General features: G+C 39.6%; 1 long non-coding RNA gene across 1 annotated transcript in view; it reads right to left on the reverse strand.

The window, feature by feature from the left end:
- The window catches only part of LOC136867313 (uncharacterized), a 43,070-nt gene that overhangs the window by 8,034 nt on the left and 16,701 nt on the right, over positions 1-18,335 (reverse strand). The window contains exons 3-4 of the long non-coding RNA XR_011017980.1: positions 13,740-13,896; positions 6,371-6,438 (exon numbers count right to left, since the gene is read on the reverse strand). This is a non-coding gene — a long non-coding RNA (uncharacterized lncRNA). The remainder of the gene's footprint in view (positions 1-6,370; positions 6,439-13,739; positions 13,897-18,335) is intronic.

The raw sequence follows: 18,335 nt of genomic DNA on the forward strand, positions 1-18,335 counted from the left end.
TAAAATTCTAGAATAGTCTCCTAAAGTGTAACCTTGTAGAGCAAAGGCGCTCTTTCACTAATGTAAAATTTCGGAGATGCGTCTCCATGACTGTTAGTTGAAAGGCGCAATAGTGCCCATGTAAAATTTGTAATTAGGGAGCTTCAAGCTCAGGTTGTTAATCAGTTACTAGTTGATTATTCCGATTTTTCTAATATTGTTACCCGAGCTCACGTGCTAATGCTATACCTGATTTGTCATTTGCTTAGAAAAGTATAAAATTTAAAATAGAAAAAGGAAGAGAAAGAAATATAGCTCAAATTATAAAGTTTTAAATCATTCTGACTTTTCTACACTCACCCATTCATGCCCGTACTTTCTTTCATATCTGTGAACCACGGTATCCCCGTTACAAGGGGTGGCAGTGCGTGGTTGAATGGGTTTGGATAAACCCTCTTTTGGCGGCAGCTAATAGAAATCGATAACGAACTCTAAAAATGCATTTGTTTGCTGGAATTTTCCAAATTTTGTCAGCTTTTCTATCACTATATCTGGTACTCAAGAAGCCCTTGCACCTGGGTAGTTGCGCAATGAGGAATTAATTTACGAACTTCTAAGTAGGAAGGTCCAGTCCGATGGCACGGTTGCGGCAGATATTGCTAAACTTAAAGAATCTTTAGAGTTTCCCATCTGTATCCCAGTATTTGGGGAGAAGGATATTGATTAGGCTCTGTCCACTATCACTGACAATACCACTGAGATAGTGTCTGTCGTTAGTTTCTTTGAAGTAAGTGACCCTTCTACAAATCAGCTTAAGCGTGTTCAAGCTAGACTGTTCCATTTTTACAATAGGGCTAAGGACCTATTGTCTCTAAAACTGAAGGATGATCACACTAAGAGAGCTAGTAATATAGTGGAACACCTTTCTAACATGTCTAATCGGGTTAGTCAATTGTTGTTCGGGACGGCTAGTGCTAAAGATGATCATGTTCAAACTGTCACCTTAACAACAGAAGAGGACTCTACTAGGCCTGCTGGGAGTAGGAAATCGGCAGTTACACAAGAAAGGTCTGCCCCATCGGAACAAGTATCTGTGCATCTAAAACAACTTTCACCTTTCTTTATTAGCAATGTAGCTTTTGAACCCGCTCCAACTACAATGCCGTCCCCTATTATTTATCCTGGTTTTAGCATATTCCTCCCGCTAGCCATGTTGCTTAAGGGAATATCCTAATTTTCGGTAAATTCTACTAATGAGGTGTTTCCTTTTGAGGATTCCTAGTTGAATTTCAAGATCACGCTTTGGTGTTCGCTCTGTCTCATTCTCAAATTCTACAAATTACTTACCCATACTCCGTGGGCGTCCTTTCAGATAAAATTGTGAAGGCAGTAGCCGATAGATCTTCTGTAGAGGACTTCCTTGCTCTTCTCTTGGCTAACTTCATTCCAGCTAGATCAATGCCATCTCTAATACAGAAGTACTATCTCCGAGTCTAAAGGTTTGCCGAGAATTTGGCCAATTTCATCCAAGACGTAAGATTCTATATGCGGGTATTCGTTCTTCATTTTCCCGAAGAACAAATCGTACAAACCATTGTCGAAGGAATTTCTCCATCATACAGGTCGTACTTATGTTTTGCTCCTCGACCTCATACCTTCTCTGAACTTGAGGCAAGAGCAGAGTCAGCTCTGTCTTATTCCAATCATACACCACAACGAATTTATGTACAGTTAGTCGACTGTCGCATACGCAGAAATCTGCCTTACACTTTATTCTGAAATACGAATTACAAGTAAGCATAACAATGAAGTAAAATATGTGATAATATTTTATCACAGAGTGAGAAGGGAAACTTATGGAACGCAGTCGAATTTTCTGAACTTCCAGAATTGTGATCATGGCCATGTAATACATCAACATTGTTTAGCATACGATAAATCGCGTTCAATTAACATTCAATTAAGTTATTTTTTAAAGTGTATTAATTGATACCTGTCCAACGCTAATCTAATCTCACACAGGAATTTATTGTCTCCCCTTGAAGGAGTTGAACACATGAGGTTTCATGTAGGTGAGGTTAATCCTCCCTTTCAATGTGTCTCAGTTACCGTCTCTTTCTTAGAAGTATTAAAATGGTCGAGGTTCATTCACCAAAAAATAAACATGTAGATGTTCATTTTGTGTTCAGAACACAAGAGATTGTATGCTGTCTGTTCAGATGTTTCCGTTCACTACAAAATACATGTACATTTGAAATGTATGAAGAAGGTAAGATACCAACAGTCAATGTATGTTCTGAACGCAAATATATGTTGTATGCACTGAAAATTGTGAGGCGTGCAACCATCTTGCTCTTGGTAGAGGGATACATGCTGTCCGTTCCCCACCACGCACAATGCATTTGCGGTCCTCTCCCCTTCGCCCACACAGCTGAGACAGGTTTGACCTGCACAGTTTTGCGACGGGAACGCCAGCGTCTCAACCGTTCGAACCATTCAACCGACAAGGTAAGGTAGGTGGTGGTATACAGTTTCTAATCATTAGATTGTGCGTGCTAGAAAAGCCTTGATTAAATTCCAAGCCTCTCAACAGTGAAGGGCATATAACGCTGTTGGTCCTTATTTGTCTGTCGGATGGGGACGTAAAGCCTTGGGCAGACTTCTCGATGCTATGCGACAGGAGAAGGGTATGTGCCACTACCGGGTTTTACCCTTTCCCTTCCTACTGTCACATAACATGTTATTCATTTCATCTTATTATCTTCCCTGTCAGGAAGGGCATTCGGTGGTATACAATTTCTAATTAGGTACTAGATTGTGTGTGCAAAAAAAGCCTTGATTAAATTCCAATCCTCTCCGCAGTACTCATATAGAGTGAGGGCATGTAACGCTGTTGATAGTTATTTGTCCGTCGGATGGAGACGTAAAGCCTAGTGCAGACTTCTCAATGCTATACGACAAGATAAGGGTTTTACACTCTCCCTTCCTACTATCATGTAGCCTATCATGTCATTCATTTTAACTTCCCTGACGTCTGGAAGGACATCTGATTATAGAATAGTCCATCTTAACAGATTCATCACACCACAAACCTAACACCGTACAGAAACGGATTTCTTCCCTGACGCCAGGAAGGGCATCCGGTTATAAAAATCGGTCCTGAACTCGTTATCTTCCCCGGTGAGGTTGACATCAGGAAGGACATCCGGTCATAAAAAATCCTTTAAATCCACCTCCTCCTTATCACACCCTCCACCTCATTCATTCACTGTGCCCCCTCTTCTTTATCTAGCAAAAGGGTTAAATGTAAAAGGTAATTGTCAAATGATGAAGTCAAGGCTCTCGTCTTATCAGAAGGTAAAAGGACAAAAGGACTCCTCCACACCGCGCCCTCCAGTTTGATGACATAACAATAACGTAAGTATAACAGTCGTGAAAATGTTAAAAATATAATCAAAATGGTAGCTGCTTTTTCCGTGAGTTTAATGAATATTTCTTGTACTTATCGCCTAATCCTGTTTGCTAAACGGGATGATAAGTGAGATGGAAATAAGGATAATTTGTAATGATAATTATATAATCAAGATTCCGTTTAGTCAAACCAAACTAAACATCTATATCATTTTTAAATCAAATGTGTGATAAAACCCAAGTTTCTGAAATGAAAAAAACAGGATATATTATTGTTATTAAGATATGCAAAAGATAATGCAGGTAATAGATTGCTCTAGAGTCTAACAGCTGCCACGTCCGGGAGGCCTGGGTTCAATTCCCAACAACATACCATCAGATAGCATATCAAATGTAATGTTAATTACTAAAATTATTGCAAGTAGTTGTTAATGTGATTAGTTGCCACGACCGGAGCTCCGGGTTCAATTCCCGAAACATACTATCAGATAGCACATCAATTGTAATGTTAATTACTAAATTATGATTCCGTTTAATCATAATTCTTTTTGACCGCTGATCAGCGCGAAGGCCTGCAGATTACGAGATGTCGTGTGGGTGAATGCACGATGACTTCACATGTCTCCCGCATGACAGCGCTGTTATCCGCAGTAGGCCGCGGTTGCGTGAACTGATCGACATTTTGCTTTCAACATGACTATCGCAATTCGACATGACTTCACAAGTCTCCCGCATAATTGCGATGTTATCCGCAAGACGGATGCGTGCGCACCTCCCTTTCTACACTACGCGGTTCCCCAATCCCCGTCAATCCCCCAGCCGCAAAACGATGCAATAAAAGGCGATGCACAATGCGAAAAATCTTTGTCACTCACTCGCGGTGTACCTCTAGGGAGAGAGAGAGGGAGAGAGAGAGAGAGAGAGAGAGAGCAATCTCTCACCCCGACCCACCCCCTATTTTGGTAGGGTGGGAGTGAAGGACACTCTCCACCCACCCAAAAGAAAACAAAACCTAGGTTCCCTAACCCAACTCAATGAGGTTAGGTTAGTGTACGTGGTTACAAGTTAAGTTAGATGTCCTTATGACGTCATGACCTTAGTACGTGATGTTAGGCCTACTCACGTACGTAAGGTTTGACATCATAATTATGTCATTGGGTGAAAACGTCATTAAAGCATCATAACCTAACCTACGTGATGTTAGGCCTACTCACGTACGTAAGGTTTGACATCATAATTATGTCATTGGGTGAAGACGTCATTAAAGCGTCATAACCTAACCTACGTGAGGTTAGGCATGCTAACGTACGTGAGGTACGACGTCATAATGACGTCATTGCCGTGACATTATTGCCGTCACGTCATTGACTAGGGGTCAATGACCTTGTCAGGGGCCAATGACCTCGAGAGAAAATTCTGACTCGGCGCTGAATCAGCACCCATTGTTTTAGAACCGGCCTTGCCCTACTACTGATGTCATATTATAATTATCAGCCATTTTTAAAATGCTTCTATGTAACGTCAGTTTTGGTACAACATATTAGGGTCTATATTACTTATTATTCCACGGTTTTTCGTCATTTTACGTGAGCGAGGCCAGTTCAAATTTATATCAAGAAAGAATTTCCGTTCAGTCGAATTCGGATGGATGAGCGGATAGACAGGGTAGATCATGGGAGAGTACTGACGAAAATGAGGGCTATTGGACTATACTGGTTGTATGGGTGGTTACATTTGCAGAAAATAGAATTCAGAGAATAAGAGTAGGTTATGGGTTATTTCATCTTGTAATTATTTAAAGGGTGGGGGTCGCGCAGGGCAATATTAATGGACGTTAATGTTTGCTTATATATATATATATATATGAAAAATAAATATTGTTATTGGCTTTACGTCCCACTAACGGTTTTTACTGTTTCAGAGACGCCGAAGTGCAGGAATTTAGTCCCGTAGAAGTTCTTTGAAGTGCCAGTAAATCTAACGGTACGAGGCTTACGTATTTAAGCACCCTCAAATACCTCCGGACTAAGGTAGGATCGAACCTGCCAAGTTTTAATTATTGTGTTGATGGTGTGATTGTACCTCATTGGGAGCGATATAAGTACCTAGATCTTAATAAAAGGAATAACATTCATCGGAGTAATCATACCATCCAGATTGTTGAGAAACGTTACAGATCTCTTCACATGGTTATGAGAACATTTAGGAGTTCTCGTAAGGATGTAAAGGAGAGGGCGTATACGTATATGGTAAGACCACACAGTTAGAGTATGGCTCCAGTGTACGGAGCCCTTACCAGGACTATTTGATACGAGAACTGGAAACAATGCGAAGGGGATATGCACAATTTTTTTTCTGGGTGATTTCTGACAAAGGTGTTGTGTTACGAAAATATTGCAGACTTTGGGCTGGGAAGATTTGGAAGTAAGGAGACGAGATACTCGACTACGTGGTATGTTTCGAGCTGTCAGTGGTGAATTAGCGTGGAGAGATATTAGTAGTAGAATAAATTTGAGTGGAGCGTTTAAAAGTAAGAGAGATCATTTTATGAAGGTAAATTTGGAATTCAAGGGGACAGATTGGGGCAAATATTCATTTATAGGAAGAGGAGTAAGGGACAGGGGTAAATTATCAAGGGAAATGTTCGATAAATTTCAAAGTTCATTGAAAATATTTAAGAAAAATCTCGGTGAACAATTGATAGAGAATCTGCCACCTGGGCGACAGCCCTACATGCATCATTGATTGATTGATTGATTGATTGATTGATTGATTGATTGATTGATTGATTGATTGATTGATTGATTGCTTTCTTGCTTGATTGATTGGAAATAGTTGCTATTCAAACAATATGCTACGTCTTATTCACTAATTGTGCATATCTTTTGACCTACGATCATTTCACTCGAAATTGTAAGTGAAATATTGAATTATCCATCTGTGTTAGTTATCCAAGACTAAAAAATGAATTCGTACTCACCTTATCAAGGACAAATTGCCGCCCAAAATTGGCCAATACGCAGGGATCATCTGTCTTGAGTTTTGACACTGAAATGCACAAAGTCAGAGAGCATATTAAGATCATACTGGACACGGCGTTGAATTCATTTAATATTTTCATAAATTGAAGAGTAAAATTGAACCCTACAGGCCATAGGGAAGAGAGAAATCCTTTCATGAAAACAGTCAAAGAGTTCTTGTATTTCTGTGACATACTTCCGAAGATATTTCTCTTAATTCAAGGCAATGTTTTCGTAATTGTCATTTTAAGAGGAGATCACCTTTCTTCACACTAATCTTACACGGGAAGGGTCACACCTTCCATGCCAAAACCTGACTTGAATGGTGACATAACCAATATCCTAGGAAAAGAACAGATGCACAGAATTGTCCTCCTGTTTCTACTACAAGCCCACGGACTAAACGTATGAATTACGGGTATAACATAACAGGAAAGTGAAATTCGTCGCCCTCGCTATGGGCAAGCCAGCAGCGGCTCGGCGAGCAGAAAACCGTGAGACACAGTTCAAACAGCTCGCCAGTGATTAAAGATGTACATCTGCGCCGTCTGAAAACGTAGGATTCCAGCACTGAATTCAGGGCCCTGTCGTGGAAACAGTCAGCTAATTATTCATTGCATGTGACCTTCTTGTAGGACACGGATGAAGTCACCAAAGGTTCAAGGTACGTTTCGGCACTAAAAGTGTGACAATTCCCCAGCCAGGAGAGAAACAAGAGTCGAGATTCGTCGCTGAAGGTAACACTGAATGAGAAATGCCTTTCTTCTTTTTCTACCGATTTGTCACCCACCTGTGGGTTCGTGGGTGCGAACTTTGTCTCACATGTATTTTTGTCCCTGTTTTGCGGCAGGATGGCCTTCCTGACGCAGCCCTATGGAGGGCTGTAATCTCTACTGCGTGTTTCTGTGGTGGTTTGTACCGTGGTGTGTTGTCGAGTATGAAGAGGGATGTTTTGGGACAAATACAAACACCTAGTCGCCAAGCCACAAGAATTAATCATATGCGTTTAAAATCGCCGACCCGGTTTGGAATTGAACCCAAGACCTTCTCAACCGAAAGCTTCAATGCTCATCATTCAGTCAGTGAGTCTGGCGAATAAGGAAGGCATTTAATGGTGTGAAAACAAGTCCAGGTCTAAGTAATGCGCTATTTCCTTAACAGCTAAAGGGGCTTATATTTTATGGTTTTCGGAGACACCGAGTATTCCTGACCCTATGTGAAGAAAAAGCAGAGGTGTCAAGATGGCAGTGACTTACTTGATGTTCGCGTGTAATATTGTCGCTTGGAACTATTGAATAATCGGTCATTCTAAGCTAAAATTTACCGTCTGAAGCACCAGAGTGAAGCTGCTAAGTACTTTTGTAGTGAGTGTGGTTTTAAATCTGCGTTGTGGAGATTAGTGTTCATTAAAGGATCACTCTCATACTTATAACCTCATCTTGTTAGCTAACCGATAATGACCGCCTCTGTTGATGGAGGTCGGCAAGTTTTTTCTAACTCAATGAATCTAAATAATGAAAATCAGCAAGTCTCAAGTAACCTCATGAATCGACAGAATAAAGAAAACATAATTCCCACCCGTACCGGTGAACTAGGTAACCTCATGACAACCTCTATTACTGTTCCTAACACACTTAATCAATCTCCTAACAATCCAAGGTTAAGTTACTCTGCAGCAATGCAATCCTATCCTACCAAAGATCAAGCTATTGTTATTGAATCTTGCGATGGTATTAGTATCCGAGATTATATACTAGCAATTGGAATAGTCACTAGCCCTAGTAACATCCGATTTGTCTCACGGATATCTAATGGAAGAATATGTATCTTCCTTGCAAGTCAAAAGTGTGTTGAAGAATTAATTTCAAAATATTCTAAGATTCTCATAAATAATGTCTCCTTGGAAATAAGACCTCTCCTAACTAAAAACAAACGAGTCATTCTATCCAATGTTTGCCCTGTGATTCCTAATATTGTTATTGAAGAAGAATTTCTCAAACTCGGCATTAAACCATGTCAAAGATATCACCTATTAGAGCAGGTTTAACAATCCCCGGATTTTCTCACATTCTCAGTTTTCGGAGACAGATTTTTATTCAAAATGAAGACTTTAACAAACTTCCAGACTCACTCCAAATCGAATATGAGGGTACCAATTACTAGATTTATTTATCCTCTGACACACCCACCTGCTTTCTTTGTAAAACTGAGGGGCACTTAGCTAGAAACTGTCCTGATAATGATGAAATAATAAATGAAGGCTCCTCATTAAATCAAAACAGTCATTCTCGTGGCAAGATCAATGTAACAGAATTTCCCCAACTAGTAGAGGATACACAAAAAATTAAAACAAACTGTCAAGAAAATATTACCTGTACTCCCTCACAAACTACTCTTCAGACAACTGCTACATGTACATGTCTTCAGTGTTCTCAAATTCAAAACTGTGGGCCTTTACCCTCAGGCGAAACGACTCTAACCTCTCATTTGGAATGCCCTCAAAACCCTTCATGTGTTCATCTTGCTGGATCGAAGAGACCAATATCACTATCTAGCAGTGAAACTACAGGCAGAAAAGACCTTGATTTTAAGGAACCTCCCCTAACAACTGAGCCTAAGACAAAGTGAACAGACAGGGAAAAACAAGAGAAAACAAACTTACAAGAAACCAAAGACAGAAAAAGAAAGCACAACTATTAGTGATATGCTTAAGCCAATTAAGCAAGTTCTAGAGGCCAACCCTCAGTCCTTTCCCCTCAATTACTTACAACTCCAATCCTTTTTTGAAAACAGTATTGGAGTTAATGACATTGCAGCAATAGCTTCCAATTACACCCAAGATCTAGAGGGTTTAGTCCAAGCCCTTCAAAAACTATATCCATACTACACTGAAAAATCCGTTAAGAACAGAATTACTCGAATAGTCAAGATACTGCTTAAGGATAGCAGTGAAAACCGAGGTGAAGCAATTAACAGTTTAGTTCCAGATTACTCCAGCGATGACTCTACTTCCCTCACATAATAATGATAAAATTCCCTCTACACTTGTTTGTCATTCTTATGACTATATCATTACTTCAATGAAACCTCAACAATTTTCGATCACAGCGAGAGTATTTACAACTTCTACTAAATAAACATCAGCCTTCAGTTGTCTGTCTACAAGAAACTAACTTTAGAGACAACTTTGTTTCCCATTTAAGACAGTTCAACGTACGTTAAAAAACCGAATTAATCCAAATCATGCAAGTGGAGGCGTAGCCACCTATGTTAAAAATAATTTACACCATCAAGAGGTTCCTTTAACTACTGATTTAGAAGCAGTCGCAGTTTTATTATACCTTCCACAAGCTAAATGTGTATGCAATGTTTATTTTCCTACGAATAGTACATCTCACGCTGATGATTTAAGAAACCTAATACACAAACTCCCCAAACCCATCTTCTTGATGGGTGATTTTAATAGCCACAACAGTTTATGGGGTAGTCGCAATACTGATGCAAGGGGGAAAGAAATAGAGAAGATACTAGATGAATTGACTCTAGTATTATTGAACTCAACTGCTCCAACTCGTTTTGATAAAGCACACGGAACATACAGTAGCATAGATTTAACTATATGTACGCCAGACATAGCTGCACTATTTAACTGGTCCATTTATTCAACTCTACAAGGAAGTGACCACTTCCCCATCATAATTAATGATGATCAAAGTTCTCCAGACAACACATCAAAACTCCAATACCGTAAATGGAACCTAAATAAGGCAAATTGGCAATCATTTAGAAAGATTGTAAATAACTATTTAAATGATCTAACTCCAACAAATAAATTTCCTTCTAAGCACATCAATGATATTGTTCAAGACTTCACTGAAGTAATAATTAAATCTGCTGACCAGAACATCCCAAAACAGCTCCTATGCCCTTCAAGAAAACGGTTCCCTGGTGGAATGACTCCTGTAAAGAGGCTATCAAAAATAAAAACCGTGCTTACTACCTATACAAAAGAAATCCTACGCCTGAAAATAAAATCAATTTTCAAAAACACCGAGCAATAGCACGAAATAAAATAAAATTAAGTAAGAAAACCTCCTGGTTAACATTCATCTCCTCCTTAACCTGCCAAACTTCACAAAAAGTTATGTGGAATAAAATCCAAAGAATAAGTGGCAAATACAATAAATTCTGTATTACCTCTCTAAGAGATCCAGTCGCTGGGTCAATTGTAAATCAACCTCAACAAATAGCTGATCAACTGGCTAAATCATTTTCAAAAATCTCTAGCGATAACAATTATGAACCTGAATTTCTTCGCATGAAAACAACTCGAGATCCAATAGACTTAAGTGAAACTGTACGTACACCGAACTATGCTTATAATGATACTTTACAGTTACAAGAAATGGTTACAGAACTGAACAAATGCGGCAGATCTAGTCCTGGCCCAGACACCATTCCATATGAATTTTTAAAACAGCTTCCACATAGTGCACTCAATTATCTACTTGCTATTTTCAACTATATATGGAGTTCCAAACTATTTCCAGATCAATGGCGTTGTGCTATTGTAGTGCCTATACTCAAACCAGGAAAGGACATTTTGATTCCAGATAATTATCGTCCCATCGCCTTGACAAATACAATGTGTAAGCTACTGGAGAAAATTGTTAACAAGAGATTACGCTGGTATTTGGAACATATACACTTTTTTAGTGATACACAAAATGGTTTTCGTCAAGCACGTTCAACAAGAGATACTCTGATATGTTTAGAATCAGAAATCCGAGAAGCTTTCCTAAATAATCAGCACCTCATAGCTGTTAGTTTAGACATTGAGAAGGCATATGAATGGTGTGGAAAGACTATCTAATTGAAACACTGATGAAACATAATATTTCAGGAAACATGCTTCACTTCATTTATAATTTCCTTAAAGATCGCCGAATTCAAGTCAGGACAAATGGAACTCTTTCACATGAAGTAACCATTGACAATGGAGTTCCCCAAGGATCAGTCATCAGTGTCACATTATTCCTCGTTGCAATAAATGGCATTGTCTCCAACATTCACCTACCAGTAAAGGCTTGACTTTTTGCCAATGATTTGACTATACTAAGTGCAGGAAGAAATAAATTAACTACTCAACAGTTACTTCAAGAATCAATTGATAATATCCAAAAATGGGCTAAAGTTACAGGGTTCAAGTTTTCCAAAACTAAAACCAAATGCATACTCTTCTCCAAATGTAAACATACTGTACAAGACCCTGAGCTGTACATGGACAATCACAAAATTGAAACAGTAACAACTATGAAAATCTTAGGAGTTTTATTCGACACTACGTTAAGTTGGATACCTCACCTGAAAAACCTTAAAGATGACTGCTTGCGAAGGATGAACATAATGAAGATCCTGGCAGCAAAGAACTGGGGGGCAGACTACCAAGTGCTAATGAACACGTACAAAGCCATTATTAGGGCTAAATTAGACTATGGCAGCATTGTATACAATTCCACAAGAATGTCTTCACTCAAAATCCTTGATTCCATCCAGTCCTCAGCTCTTCGAATTGCTCTAGGAGCCTTCCGTACCAGTCCAGTAGCCAGCATTCAAATAGAAACAAATGAACCACCACTCACAATTAGACGTAGACAACTAAGTTTGACTTACGCGCTCAAGGTAGCAACTATGAGTGAATCAAGAATTAAATTGTATGCTTTTCCTAACAAGCATCAAGGTGCACTCATTAAATCAGGATCAAAACCACAGCCCCTTTCAATGTCAGAATAGCCAAGTTTCTTGAAGAACTAAATTTAAATATCCCTCCAATACTCCTCACAGACAACTCTCTTAATGTCCCACCATAGACTATTACCCTTCCAAAAATTAACTTTGAAATAAATTACAGTGTCAAAGATGATATTGACAGATCTCACTACCATCAATTAATTCTTGAAATTTCTAATAAATACCCAAGGCACACTGCAATCTGTACTGATGGATCAAAATGTGAGGAAAGAAATGGATGTGGGATTATATATCCTGAACGTACCATGCTATACCGATTGCCTGACTACTATACAGTCTTCTCTAATGAGCTGTACGCAATAAAGCAGGCTATGCTATATATTTTGAAAACCAGCACCTGTAATAACTCCATCATTTTTTCTGATTCAAAAAGTGCATTAAACGCAATAGAAAGTCCATCATCGAAACACATCCTTGTACAAGAAATACAACTGTTGTTTAACAACATCATGAAAGAAGGCAAACAAGTCATCCTTGTGTGGATACCCTCTCGTAGAGGTATTCAAGGCAATGAATCTGCTGATCAAGCAGCTAAAGACGCTACTTACCTCCCACTAGGCGATCTAACAATAGCTACCCCTCACACTGACATTATTGCCTATGCTAAAACAAAATTATACCAACAGTGAAAGATAAAATGGCTTCAAACTTCGAACAGCAAACTCCACGAAGTAACAACGGAATCTACAGTACAACACTATCTTCACAACCTTTACAGGCAAGATCAAGTCCTAATAACTAGAATACGGATTGGCCACTCCAAGATAAGTCACAGCTACCTCCTTGAGAAGAAACTGCCTCCCATCTGTACAACATGCAATATTGTGTTGACTGTGAAGCACATCATAACAGACTGTTCACTGTATGACAAATGGCGCCAGTACCACGGTTACCTAAGGATATTAAGGAGACACACTCATCTCCTTCACTGTGCAAACAAATTATCAAGTTTTTCAAAGACACTGGTCTGTATTCAAAAATTTAACTGTTCAGTTTAAAATACCACTTTTATATTTTTTTCATTCTTCACCCTACTGTAATTTAATGTAAATTCTACAGTTAGAAGTCACGATAAGACCTTAGGGTTAAAGTGACTCTAAATTATCTTAATAAAAAAAAGCAGAGGTCTTGCTTTCGTTCGAATAATCCTCTGGCAAAATTGAAATATTTATTTTTTAAACTTTTCTTTTTGCTTTGGGGTTCAATGATCCATGCATACAGCAATAAGTGAGTGTTGTGTAGATTCGAACCGTTGCATTATCCTTCACTTTTTCCCAAATACTGTACCTCAGTCAACTAAGCTATTAGATACTCTGTCGAAGCCGGTCGCATAACATACACTTAGCGATGAGGCATGTTAACGTATAGTATTTATAGAAGAAATAGCTACTCCTCTACCTTCTAGGAACAATTTCCTACGATATTTGTAGTTTACGTGTTATGCGTTGATCCGAAGAAATGTTATGAGGTTGAGTGTACGTGTACTGTAAAACAATGAATACAGAGTTCAAAACCTACCTTCAGCTAAAAATTCGGTGACAACTTTCGGACCATGGGCGAGGAAGTCTTCTTCATCTTTATGGACGTAGTTGTAAAGTTTCAAAATGTCGTACTCAGAAGCAATTGTGGTTCCATTAATAATCCCCGCTTTGCTAAAAGCGCAGTACTGCAAACACTGTAAAACAACATTTCATTAAGACTGTCTCAAGGCCCAGAACATAAAACATGATAGTCGTCTGTATATTAGTCACATAATACGAGACTAATTTCGCCCCCCCCCCCACCCCCAAGTACCTCTTTTATAAACACAAAAATGGTAATCATGACAATGCTAATGAAGTATCATTAGAGGTTTATTAATGTTATTTATATGACAATTCAGTCGTAATTAATTACTGGAAACTGCCTACCTCATGCATTAAGAAATATTATCGGTTCAATTTAATGGGATGGGGTCGATTTCACGGTAGGAAGTCGAAAAACGAAGAACCAATACATCGAATTCCAGGCAAAAAACAGCTTTGTAACCACCCGATCTCACTTATTACTGGGTTTATAATAATAATAATAATAATAATAATAATAATAATAATAATAATAATAATAATAATAATAATAATAATAATAATAATAATAATAATAATAATATGGAATGTGGATTAAGAGGAGAACAGCGGACCTCTACTCCTTCACCGACAGGTTTACTGATGCCGTACGGAAAAGGCGCCTTAATTTCTATGGTCATATCTACAGAATGAACAGCGACAGTCTAACTAAAAATTATTCAAAGTAATCAACTCAAAGAAGGTCAAAATAAACTAAGGCGGACCTCCAAGAAATAAATATCACAGACGAAATCATGGAAAATCGTGGAGCTTTTAGAATAAAAGTAGCCAATCATAAATTTAGGGAGAAACCAAAAAAGACAACTGGTAGGAAGTGGTCGACAGAACGCAAGATGCAACACAGTGCATTCATGAAGAGATTTTGGGAGGATAAGAAGGCAGAAACCATCAAACCAACTAACAAGCTCAAGCGCGCTCTATGAATGGGCATAACGAAGAAAGAATAATAATAATAATAATAATAATAATAATAATAATAATAATAATAATAATAATAATTTTACGATCCGCGAACTACATTTTCAGTTTACGGAGACACCAAAGTGCTGGTAATTTGTCCCACAGCAGTTCCTATAAGTGCCGGTAAATCTATCGACACGAGGCTGGCATATATGAACATCTTCAGATGCTACGGCCCGATTGTAATCCGAGGTCTAACCCGCCAACTAGGGCTCAGGAGGCAGCGTTTCTACCGTCTGAGCCACTCAACCTGACAAGCCATAGAAAGTAGAAACCTTTACTTTCCATACCTCCAGTTGTGTTGAGTAAGTGCATGGGCACGACTTTATTTACAGTAGTCGATTTGTCGTCAATTTAGATCACATTCAACGACTTAAGCCGCAGCAGAAGTGAATTCTCAACTGAGCTGGAAGGTGGTCAATTTCTTTCCCTTTAAGTATACTTATTTGAACTCTATACATCCCGTTACATATTACAAACTTATTACAATAGTCAATGGACAAACCTAATATCAATGATGAACTGTCCAAAGAAATTAATACATGGGAAGTAATTGCCCAAGGAGAAACATTCATCTACTCACAAATACAGAAAATAAAATAACAATTCTCAATTGTCCTTCCTTTACCTATCAATATCAGTGTCAATGTGGAGACACACATCAAAAAATTAGGGGGAGAGCAAGAACATACACTTGACAATTGTGGAGTTCATTCTTTTACATTACCGGGCGAGTTGGGCGTGCACGTAGAGGCGTGCGGCTGTGAGCTTACATCCAGGAGATCGTGGGTTCGAATACCACTGTCCCACTGTCGGCAGCCCTGAAAACGGTTTTCCGTGGTTTCCCATTTTCACACCAGGCAAATGCTGGGGCTGTACCTTAATTAAGGCCACGGCCGCTTCCTTCCCACTCCTAGCCCTTTCCTATCCCATCGTCGCCATAAGACCTATCTGTGTCGGTGCGACGTAAAGCAACTAGCGAATACCACTGTCGGCAGCCCTGAAGATGATTCTCCGTGGTTTCCCATTTTCACACCAGGCAAATTCTGGGGTTGCACCTTAAGGCCACGACCGCTTCCTTCCAACTATTAGGCTTTTCCTATCCCATCGTCGCCATAAGACCTATCTGGTCGGTGCGACGTAAAGCCCGTAGCATTCTTCTATTTCTAAACGGAGAAATACCATTAAACGATGGAATCACAAAGGCTATATACACTGACATTCCAAAAGTCATGCAATCGTCGTATTTAAGGATAATATGCGGTGGCGCCATAGTGCCGTGACGTCTTAGAAGTGCCCAGACTTTTAATCTGAAACACCGTCGGTGCTGGTTGCGGCAAGGCAACGTGAATAATCGTCTTTCGAACGGAGCATGATAGAGGGGGCAGATAGATGGAGCACTCCATTGTCGAATTGGGTCCGGACATTTAACATTTCTCAATCGACGGCATCACCTGCGTATCCGGAATACCTCATGGAAGGAATTACCACACACAGAGAACTGCGCAGTTGCCGACCACGGATGTTTAATAATTGTGACAAGCAGCGTACGGCTAGAATTCGCCGTGGTAACAGACAATCCACACTCGCTCAAATCACAACCCCATTCAATATAGAAGGAACCAGACGCATATCCAGCAGGCCAGTGCAGCGTTCTTTAACGTCAGTGGGATATGAGAGCGGAAGACCTACCAGAGTGCCCTTGTTAACATCACGACACCGGACAAAACGTCTCATCTCGGTACGTAACGTTGCTCTTTGGATACTCGGGGACTGGGGACGTGTAGCTTGGTCCGATGAGCCACTGATCCATTTCTTTCGAGCTGAGGTTAGAGTTCGGATATTCCTCAAGCCCCATAAAGCCATGGATCACAGATGTCAACAACGCACCATGGAGACTGATGTTAGCACCGTAGTGGAGTGGGGTGTTTTCAAGTATCATGGGTTGGATCCGCTGATCAACCAGAGTAGGTCTTTGGCCAGTAAGTGCTAAGTTCACATGCTTGGTGACCACTTAAAACCATTTGTGTGCTTCATGTAACCCTACAAAGATGACATATTTCAGCAAGATAACGCAGTGTTTCACTAGGACCAAGGTGACCAGAATTGGTTCAAGGAATATTCTGGATAGTTTCAACGACAGCTACAGCCCCTCGTTTACCTGATATGTGCCAGGTCGAGCATTTATGCGACATGTTGGTGAGGTCCATTCACACCCAAGTCTGTGCAGCTACAAATACCAGCGATCTGTGTGTAGCTATCCAAATAGCATGGGACAGAATCTCACCACACGAACTTTTTCCATTTGTTGAAAAATGCGCCGACGAGTTAAGCACTTGACCGAGCTAGAGGAAAGACTACTCGATACTAGACCACAATCCTATGATTATTGGCATGACAGTGTAGACGGCGCCCAAAGACTGCGTCGAGCTGCCACTGTCCGGAAATTCTCCACCGTAACTTTCTCTTATGGTTCAGAAAACTAGTCACGGTGCAATGCATAGGTTGCTTGTACCCTAAAGGTTGCAGTAAATGGCAACAGCTAGAAATTATAGGACTGCGTTGCCTTTGTTGCTCGATTGTTGTGGACCGTCATACTGCAGTGTTTTGTTGGAGTAGATTATTAGTCTCTATAACTTATATTTTTCTTCATGGCCTTCGACCTCCAATATTACATCAGAATTTACATATGTATTTCTGCGGGGAACCAACGTATCTGAAAAATTACATAGAGGAAATCTGTCATCCACTAGTTGCTCGCCTCTCCTCAATTTTTCCCTAAAAGCACGATACGATTTACATAGCTATATCCTGTAACTATCCATTCTATGGGTAACCATTGGTTGCATGTATTTTGCTATATTATGTCCTGTTGCTGGTGGGGTGCTTTGTTGAATGATTGCTTCGAAAATTCTTCTTTGAGCAGGAAGTTGCAGAGCTTCTTTCCTTTGTCAAAGTAGCCATCTAAAATTTGTTTACGCGGAAGATGTTCAACAATAGCTACAGCTTTCCTGCAACACATTCGGTGGCTTCTTGAATATTTGGACCTTCTCCCAGTTTACTAAACTCTTAATGAAAGGATTTTCCTCTCACATCTATTGTCTTGATAATGCGTTTGAAGAAGGGTGAACTACAATTCAGTTCAACTGCATGGAGCCCCAACCTGTCAAGATGTTCCTTGAAATTTAATTGTTGCCTTCTCACTCTGAGCCGAAAGCCTTTCCTATGAGTTGACAGACATCATGCAGAGCAGCTAGTATTTGTGTTTTGTACCATATTTTATATAAGGCGTGTTTACAAGGTAAATATTCAACGCTATTTCGCCTTCGTGAGAGATTTTCTGTAAACTGTAAGCGAGACGGTACAATTTTGTTCCATTTTGTCGCATAGGCTATGTTCTTCCAGAATGTGAAACCTAAGGTTTTTACTCTGCACGCATTTATTAAAAGTATTGCTCTCCCTCACGGAGAAGCTCATCTATGGAGGTAAGAATGTCTGGTTTAGTACCTATGCACTGGTGTATAAATTG

The sequence above is a fragment of the Anabrus simplex genome, chromosome 3 (assembly GCF_040414725.1).
Source record: "Anabrus simplex isolate iqAnaSimp1 chromosome 3, ASM4041472v1, whole genome shotgun sequence".
NCBI lineage: Eukaryota > Metazoa > Arthropoda > Insecta > Orthoptera > Tettigoniidae > Anabrus > Anabrus simplex.